We start from the raw sequence: 9,624 nt of genomic DNA on the forward strand, positions 1-9,624 counted from the left end.
ACCATTTCCTATAAAACCTTGTCCCACTGAGGGCTCAGGGCTTCACCCTCCCATCCCGTTGCATCAGTGACAGTGTGAACCCAAGCTCAAACTTGAATAAGGCCTTAGTGCAATTGCATCGAATCGGCTCCTTGGTGGTCTTTTGGGGTTCGTGAATGCTCCCTGAACAGGTATAACCCTAGAAAGAGGTAATAAAGTCAGAATCAAGAATAGAATGTACCCACTCCTCCTTATAGTAAGTAAAAGCTGCATAATAAGGAATACAATGAGAGCTTTCATAATTATGCTAAAAAAAGAAATAGACCTGGAACATATTGGTGTTCAAGGAGAAACATTTAGGTCCAAGGATAAAGTCACAGGTGTGCACTATGAGAAGGCAAGGCCATGTAAAAACTGTTGCTTTGAACTTATGATGAACATATAGAATGAAACACTACTTTGAACATAATATCAACATCCTACTGTAACTCCCTTTGATCTAACATTTTATCTCTGAGGTAATTTTCAAAAAAACTTTTTGTCTAAGAAGTTATAAAAAAGACCAGAGAAAAGAAATAAAGTTGTTGGTTGAATGGTTTGGCTTGGGAAGCTCTACCATATCCATCCATCCATCCATCTATCCATCCATCCACCCATCCAAATGTATATGTCTGTTTGTCTATATGTATGTGTGTAGGTATACTTGCATATAACTACATACATGAATACTTGTGGAGTTAATTGCAACAGTCAGGCCAGATCAATGTGTGTGTGTGTGTGTGTGTGTGTGTGTGTGTGTGTGTGTGTGTGTGTGAATGTATATGTGTCTGTGCATATTTGCCTGTATAGAACATTTTCATTCTTTTCCCTTCTTCCTCTCTGGTTCACAAAGTGTTAACCAGCCTAGCCAGACAGGATTCTGGCTGTCTGGAACAGAAGGGAGGCTAGCAATAAATCCTTTACTTAATCATCCATTGTTAGCAACAAGTGTCAATAGATCCAGAGGCCTGCAGCTTCTGGCCTCAGAGTAACTTAAAGTCAAAATAGGCATAAGTTATTACAAAAAGCAACCCTACTCTCTTACAAGCCCAAGTCTTGTCCCCCACCTACACTCTTCCCTCTCAGCTGCTTCAGAGAGGAACTAGCCCAAGGCTAAGCTCCTGGCATGAACACATGAACAACTTAAATTATATTAAGAAAACCAGGTCTGTGACTTTGCCAAATACACCCCACTGAACAAAGGGTGCAACACCCTTGCCTGAACCCCACAAAAGAAAGATATCTAATAGTGCTACAGTGACAGTCCCATTGACCTGTCATCTGAGTATGTTTGTGTCTGTCTATGGGTGTGTGTGTGTGTACACTCATGCACATGTATGTGTATGAGAGAGAAAGCACATGTGAACGTGTATGTGTGTCACATGTATGTACTTGTGTGTATGAGTGCATCTGTATGTGAGAGCACAGGTGTGTGTGTGTGTGTGTGTGTGTGTGTGTGTGTGTGTGTGTGTGTTTGTGTCTGTGAATGTATAAGAGTGTGATTGTGAATAAGTGTGCCAGGGCCACACGGGGGTGGGCATCTCCCCCTTTCCGTTTTAGGTCAAGGGTGTGAACATTGATCATGAGTATAGTTACCGAGTACTCTACTTGTTTTGATGCAGACTGGAAGGAGAAACAAAACCAGTAAGAATAAACGAACTGTGATTCCTCCACTTATCAGCTAAGTCATCATCCAGGAAGATGAAGAAGTGAACTCATGCACAGCATAGGCAAAAGCTGCAGACACTTCCTCAATAGAAGTGGATCCTGTGGATTGCTGTCATGTCCAGGTGAAGGCAGGCACAAGATAAGGTGAGAGCCTGTGACTGGGCAGTGGCAAAGGAAGGTAGTCTCAGAATTTTAAAGAGGAGGACAGAGAGCCAGAGAGAGGGAAAAGAAGGGAAGGAGAAGAAGAGATACAATGGAACCTATAGAAGAGGAAGAGGAGCCAGAACCACACAGCCCAGGGAGCCATAAGTATTGGGGATTTCTTAGATAGGTGATTAAATAATAAGTGGGGTGCATTTGCCCTATCTAGGTGTATGGCTTGTGTTTATATCAATTGAGTTTTGAGTTCATTGTAAAGGTATTTTGTGGGTTGGGAATTTACTAATATAAATCTGACTGATAAATCACAAGCCTCTAGAGTTTTGATTTTACCCAGTTAAAATCCACAGCAAGAGAACTGCAAGATGGGTGGTGGCTGCATGGGGCTATCCATGGAGATGGCAAGATGGTCAGGGCCAGAGAGTAGCTGGCATTAGCATGGGATGGTGCATTTTTAATATTTCCCACTACACTCTAGAGTTACTAATATCCATGATCTTATGATGTAGGGAATCCATATCCAAGGCCCAATTAGAATTGTTCCAAAACCCCTTTAAATGAGACTGAATTTTAGACCAGTGCTGTTCAGAGGTACTAGATTCCAAGGGGGTTACACAGACCCAACAGAATAGTGAACGGCATTGCATTGAGAGCCTGTTCTTAATATTTTGTATTTGATTCCTCACAAGTAGGACTGCTTCCTCTGGAGCATTAAGCCTATCCTGGAGCCCCCTGTCAATATTTTCCTGGATCGTGAGTGCTACTGACACATTCTTGGATAACTAGTCTACATGATGTGTTGTGAGAAATTCTTTAATTAAGAATGTAGTGGTTAAGGCAAAACTAGAAAGCATACCTATTAAGTCTGTGAGCCCCAATATTAAGGCTGCAATGTACATGCCTGCATTTCCCTGCTATATGTGTTGTTGATAGGGAAAATTAACATTACTATGTATGGGTTTAGATTCAATGTAACTTTCTGTGACTGTAACTTGACTGTGTATCTGACATTGTACAAGGGATTTCTGTTGTGGTACTTCATCAACCTTCATTTGTTGTGCTTCCCAGTTAATGTTTCAGTTCCTTGGTATGCAAATAAAGACTGGCTAATTGAATTGCATCAAGAAATTTTGAATCTAAAGATGCTAAACCCCTACAATTTGATGCTGCAAAGGTTGCCTCTGAATGGTTAGAGCAATTAAGAAAGAACATGCTTTCCTGGTTTCATTTATTCATTTGGCCTTCTCAGTACTTGTCTAGGGTACTCTAATGATTACAGGATTATGCCAATTACTACTTGTGATTAAGTGTGCTCTCCATTCCTTTTTGATCATCTGTGTAGATCTCCATTATATACAGATGGAAATAGTAACCTAATAGGCTACATCTCCCATTGCAGAGGCTGGTAGTCAAAGACAGGAAAGATTCTCTCAGTGGCAGATCAACCTAAGACAGGGCATAAATGCCAGGATCTGTGTTCTGTTCTGATTACCTGTAAGATTCACAGTTCTTGAGGGATGCCTAAGACAGGCACAGTCTTCCTGCATCAATAGCTGAGACAGCTTTGAATTGTATAACATAAAAAAGGGAGAGATGTTGGAAACCATTTTGCCTCCTTCTGTGAAAGCCTGCCTTTCAGGCAGAGTCAAGGGAGGCCAGAGTCTGCTGGCAGATTTCCTGGCCTGCTGACACATGGAACAATAAGAGGAACTACACTTGAAGTTCAAGGTGAGTGGCTGAACATTCTGTTAATCTTGGTCGTCTCTGCATGGGAACAGATACCCAATGTATGTCAGCCTTTGTCTCTGCTAGCTTGTGACATTGTTTCTCACAATACTGTAAAGTATATAAAGGCTATAAGAAATACATTCAGGGCTGTCATGGTATAGATCTGCAGCCCTCCCGATCTCTAACTTTTGTCTCTGAGTCTTCTTTCCATCTTTTCTGTACACATCCTCACTCCCCCCTCAGAGGCCTGTTTGACTTTGCACTAGCTGGACCGGTGCACATGTAAGAGACGTCTGCTCCAGTACCTGAAAGACCTTTGATAACTTTTCCATGTATTGTTATCACCTTAAAATGCCTATTTTTCTTTTTCTCATCCACCAAATACACCAAATAACTTAAACTAAAACTTTTTATTGCCAGAGTTTGTATTGATTAAACCCTAACACATAATGGCAACAGCCACATTTGAGCGACCCTCTGACCTGTGTGAATCTTTACTGTTTTTGTGGGTGTCTGAAACATGATTTTTATCTCTCCTGTGTAGTCAGAATCAGTAATGCCTGGAATTACACGTATCCCTTGTAGGAAGGTAGAGCTTCTACCTAATTAACCCCACATGCCCATGGATAATATACCATGTACCCCTGTGGGCATGGTCACTGGTAGAGAAGCCAGAGTTATCATGACTGAGACAGTGGCACTGAGGTCCAGTCCTGTGCTCCCTGGAGTGGCCCAACATAAGGAGTCAACTGGCACCCTTGGTTGACCAGAGCAAAAGAATTCATGCTGACACCCTGTCTTAGTTAGGGTTTTACTGCTGTGAACAAACACCACAACCAAGGCAACTCTTATAAAGGACAACATTTAACTGGGGCTGCCTTACAGGTTCAGAGGTTCCGTCCATTATCAAGACGGGAACATGGCAGCATCCAGGCAGGCATGGTGAGGAGGAGCTGAAAGTTCTACATCTTCATCTGAAGGCTGCTAGCAGAATACTGACAGCTAGGGTGAGGGTCTTAAAGTCCACCCCCACAGTGACACACCTACTCCAACAGGGCCACACAGTCTTAACAGTGCCACTCCCTGAGCATATACAAACCATCACACCCTTTCCTAGTCAGGGTTTCTACTCCTGCACAAACATCATGACCAAGAAGCAAGTTGGGAAGGAAAGGGTTTATTCAGCTTACACTTTTCACACTGCTGTTCATCACAAAAGGAAGTCAGGACTAGAACTCAAGCAGGTCAGGAAGCAGGAGCTGGTGCAGAGGCCATGGAGGGATGTTACTTACTGGCTTGCTTCCCATGACTTGCTCAGCCTGCTCTCTTATAGAACCCAAGACTACCAGACCAGAGATGGCACCACCCACAAGGGGCCCTCCCCCCTTGATCACTAATTGAGAAAATGCCTTACAGCTGGATCTCATGGAGGCATTTCCTCAACTGAAGCTCCTTTCTCTGTGATAACTCCAGCCTGTGTCAAGTTGACACAGAACTAGCCAGTACACACCCCCATTATTTAAGGTATCTGTGGCTGGGCTCTCTGAGAGACTCCCTGCTGAGGACAGTTCCCTTTAACAGGGAGTGGTGTTCCATTTTTGTGAAATTTAGATCTACACTTTTTCTGCCAATGGTAATCTTTCTGGCAGTGTGGGCACAATGTAGTTGGAGAGGCACCCCCTGCTTGGCTCACACAGCTCTGCACCAATACTTCTCTGCTTTGGCCATGAGGGAACTGGCAGCTTATGTGCCCAGGCTGTCAACAGTTGAAACAAAGGCCAGAGCTTGGATCTTTGCTTTTAGGTCTCCATCTCTGAGATCCCCTTGAGAGTTGCTGCCATCGCAAGACCCTGCACCAAATAAGAACGTAAAGTCAGCGTAGAGGCTGACAAAATCCATATTTGCAAAACTCTTTGCAGGCCTAAGCAGGTCTCTGCAGGCGTTTTTAGCATTTCATAAGCTAACTGCCTCAACAAGACACCTGCTGTCTCTTCACTAGGACTTATTTTTGTGACTGTGCCTGTTAGATAGGTCACAAAATCAGCATAAGGCTCTTCTCCACCCTGGCTGATGTCCGCCAAAGCCAAGGTTTATTGTAACTTTTTTTTAAAAGATTTATTTATTTATTTATTTATTTTATGTATACAAGTACACTGAAGCTGTGCAGATGGTTGTGAGCCATCATGTGGTTGCTGGGGATTGAACTCAGGACCTCTGGAAGAGCAGTCAGTGCTCTTAACCACTGAGCCATCTCTCCAACCCCAAAGCCAATGTTTATGATGCAGAAAAGGGTAACTTCCTCCAGGCAGTCATAGCAAGATTCAAGAAAGCAACCAAATTTTCTTTTGATATTCTTACCTGTGCCCTAGGATCCCAGAATGCCCCTGTCCCCGTCGATACCTGATGTGCAGCCTCCCTGTCTCCCTCTCTTTTGAAGAGTAATTCTTTTCTGACCTCCTCCTCATACTCTGTTTCCACGACAAAATTGTCCTCCTGAGACACAAGCCCTTGCTACCTGTTGCAGCTCAGTTCCCAGCAGCCACATGGTGGCTCACAACCATCAATACTGGCATTTGATGCCCTCTGCTGGCATGCAGGTGTACATGCAGATAGAACATGCATGTACATAAATAAACAAATTTTTACGGTACGTAAATACAAGTTACTATACTAAGATTTCGAATTTCAGTTTTCACATTGACCGCTGTTCTGACAAGCTGGTAAAGCACTGGCTACTTTTATCAGTCACAAGCTCAAGATTTTAACTCTCCTCTGATTGTCTTCTCATTATACACTCAACGATGCTTCTCAGCATGCTAGAAACATCTCTGTGCAACCTATGTATTTAGCCCCTTGGACAAGGAGGAGGAGGAGGAGGAGGAGGAGGAGGAGGAGGAGGAGGTGGTGGTTCACACTTTTTAACCCAAAGCCATATCTTTTGCATTGACTCAAAGGCATGATTATATTCCAACTGTTTTACAGATACCTGTTGGCTGGTTTTCCTACATTGTGACTTTCAATGCAGATTACAAACAATAGTAATATAAGCTTCAGAGAGTCGAGAAAGTCCTAAGACTTAGCTCCCCCTTTCACAGGTCAAATGGATTCAGATAAGTACTCCTGTCAATCAATGACTAAGCTTTCCTGCCTATTGTCTATTCCAGAAGTAGAAGGTCTAAATATAAAAGTTTCCTTTAAGTTCTTTAACGTTGGTCCTTAGTCATTTTCTGTCTTGGCAGAGTTCCACCTGCCTGGTAAACACCATCCACAAATCAGCTGTGCACCACAAACTGCTCCGAAGATGATCTATACCACACAGGCTCCAGGTAGTCCACCAACACCAGAAAGCCCCCGACTTGCTAAAAACTGATGGGATCCAGCTGATGTGATTGTTCCTTATCTCTTCAGCTGGGTCATCACACCAGATTCTTCAGCAGGAAGTAGTTACAGAGGAGAGTATGCCAACCCTTCTCCTCAACAAACACCTAGAATATTAGGTCCAAGGAGAACTCCCTGGCAAAGGGGACAAAAGGGTTACCTATCATGCCTGTTAGCATACCAAGATGATGTGGCCTTAAAAATATATGCTCTTACAATGCTAACAGGTCAGTCAAAGAAAGAGGCACTGCAGGATGTGTTATGACTTTTGGTGAACGGCATGCCTACAAGTTGTCTTAAGGAACCATTGCCTAGGGCTGGAGAGATGGCTCAGTGGTTAAGATCACCAACTGCTCTTCCAGAGGTCCTGAGTTCAATTCTCAGCACCACACGGTGGCTCACAACCATCTTTAATGGGATCTGATGCCCTCTTCTGGGGTGTCTAAGGGGAGTGGCAGTGTACACATGTAAAATAAATAAATAAATCTTAATTTTTAAAAAAAGAACCATTACCTAAGCAAATTCATTCATATAAGAATTCGAGGTTTGCCAGGAATATCTTTCAACTAAAGTCATGCTAAGGATCTGAAACTCCCAAGGAACAGCAACCCTATGAATCTCAGCTAACAATCATTGATTATTTACAAGCGATTACTACAAGACTAAGTGGCCATCGCTCCACAGTAAATGCCAGGTGCGATGGCTCTTCTATAATTCTGCTGCGCTAACCAAACAGACAGTTTGTAAATAGGCCATGCATCTTTTGATGCATTACAAATTTTGCCCCCGACCTCCACCCCCTCCCATCAAGGATTTGACAGGGACACATAAGACAAGGGGGGGAATAATCAACCAGCCTTCCTCCATCTTGGGCTTAAAAGCCATCTTATATTAAAGACAAACTAGGTTCGTCCCTGTTTATGATTAAACCTCTATTTCTCAAGGATTGGGCTATGCCCCATCTGTAACTTTAACTACAAATGTGTAGGAGGAACAGAAAGGCCTTGCTGCCAGGGCAGTGGCCACTTTGGCATGCACATCGATAAACAGCAAGTGGGGCCGCAAAGCCACAGAGGCAACTTCCCACATGAGGACCAAACTGAAGCCTGCCTGAGAGCCTGGATCAGTGATGCAGCTTATGACCGTTGTTATGACTACTTGTTGTTATGACTACCTTGTTACAGCCACCTTACAATGATGTCTTTGTTTCAGGAGGTCATTATAACTAACTTAGTATGTTTATATTCTGCTTCTGTAACCCCGTCTAATTTTTTTCTTAATGTATGGATGTTGTCTGAATATATACCTGCAGGCCAGAAGAGGGCATCAGATCCTATTACAGATGGTTGTGAGCCACCATGTGGTTGCTGGGAATTGAAGGGACCTCTGGAAGAGCAGTCAGTGCTCTTAACCACTGAGTCATCTCTCTCCAGCCTCAAAGCCCATTTATTTTACCCACCAAATCCTGCATTTGGAAGCCCCCTGCCGCTGAGCCTTGTTTCCTCATATCCGATGCAGCTTCCACCTTAGGGGGAAACAACCTGTGTACAAGAATAACAAAGCTTGTTCTAATTAATTGCTAATTAATTTAATTAATTGTTTGGTCACGATGATTTGCATCAGTAGTCTTTCTCCTTGAATCTCCGAGTTTAAAGCAAGAGCAAATGTAGGGAGCCACAGCCCCTCCCCTGGGTTACCCGAAGCCACACCTTATAGATGGCACCTGTTGGCTATGAAGCTTGTGGTAAACAGGTCCACATTTGGTGGTGATATGTTCCCGCTCTTCTGGTTGGCTGAGGCAGCACGCCTGGTGAAGTGACGTGGCCTGCTGCGATTGGTTGGCGTGAATGATATAAAAGGGCTTGTAGCCCAGGGCTGGGGGGAGAAGATTGTTCAAGGTTCCTGAATAAACTGCTGAGAGAAGAACTGGTGGTTGCATCCTCCTTGCTAGTTGAGGGGGCCCGCAACAAATGGTGGCCCATATGGGGAAACTGACTCCCCCACCGAAGAGTTCAAAACTTTCAGCAGTCAGGGTTTGCCAGCAGGGTAAGTCCGTGGTAAGTAGGACTTACAACCCCAGGAGTTTGGGGAAGGACCTTGTGGAAGCATAGAGGTTAAGGATCCAGGAGCAGGGGCGATTTAATAAGGTTCTCGGATTGAGACTATAAAGTTCCCGGATTGGAACTATAAGGTTCTCGGCACAGAGACGAAGTTAAAAGTAAAGAAAGCAGGAGAAGATTGCTTTAAAAATGAAAGTAAGAACGTTGGTGCAGCTGCTAGCAATTTGGAATTTAATTAAATCTTGCCTGGCGTACAGGAGTGGAGGGTATGCTGCCAAGTTAGAAAAGTTTTCCTGTGGCCAGGCTGGGNATTTTAAAAGAGATTGCTTTCCCAATCGCCCAAGGCCAACTACTGTAGCTCCCATGAGACGTCTAAAATTATGTTCATGGTGTCGTAAAGGCTCATGCAGCAAAGGCAGAAGGGTGCGGGCAAGAAGCCAGTGGAGGAGAGGAGAGGCTGGAGAACGGGAGAGTGAGGAGGGAAGTTCAGATGGGTCACCTGACGGTGGAGACCCTGACCCATGTTTGTGCCAGCTGCCCTCATTACCACTTAAATCAAAGCAGCTGGCTCAACTCCCTTGTTAACTCTCAGCTGAATATTCTGGAGCAATTA

The sequence above is a fragment of the Mus pahari genome, chromosome 12 (genome assembly GCF_900095145.1).
Source record: "Mus pahari chromosome 12, PAHARI_EIJ_v1.1, whole genome shotgun sequence".
In the NCBI taxonomy this organism is placed as follows: Eukaryota; Metazoa; Chordata; class Mammalia; order Rodentia; family Muridae; genus Mus; species Mus pahari.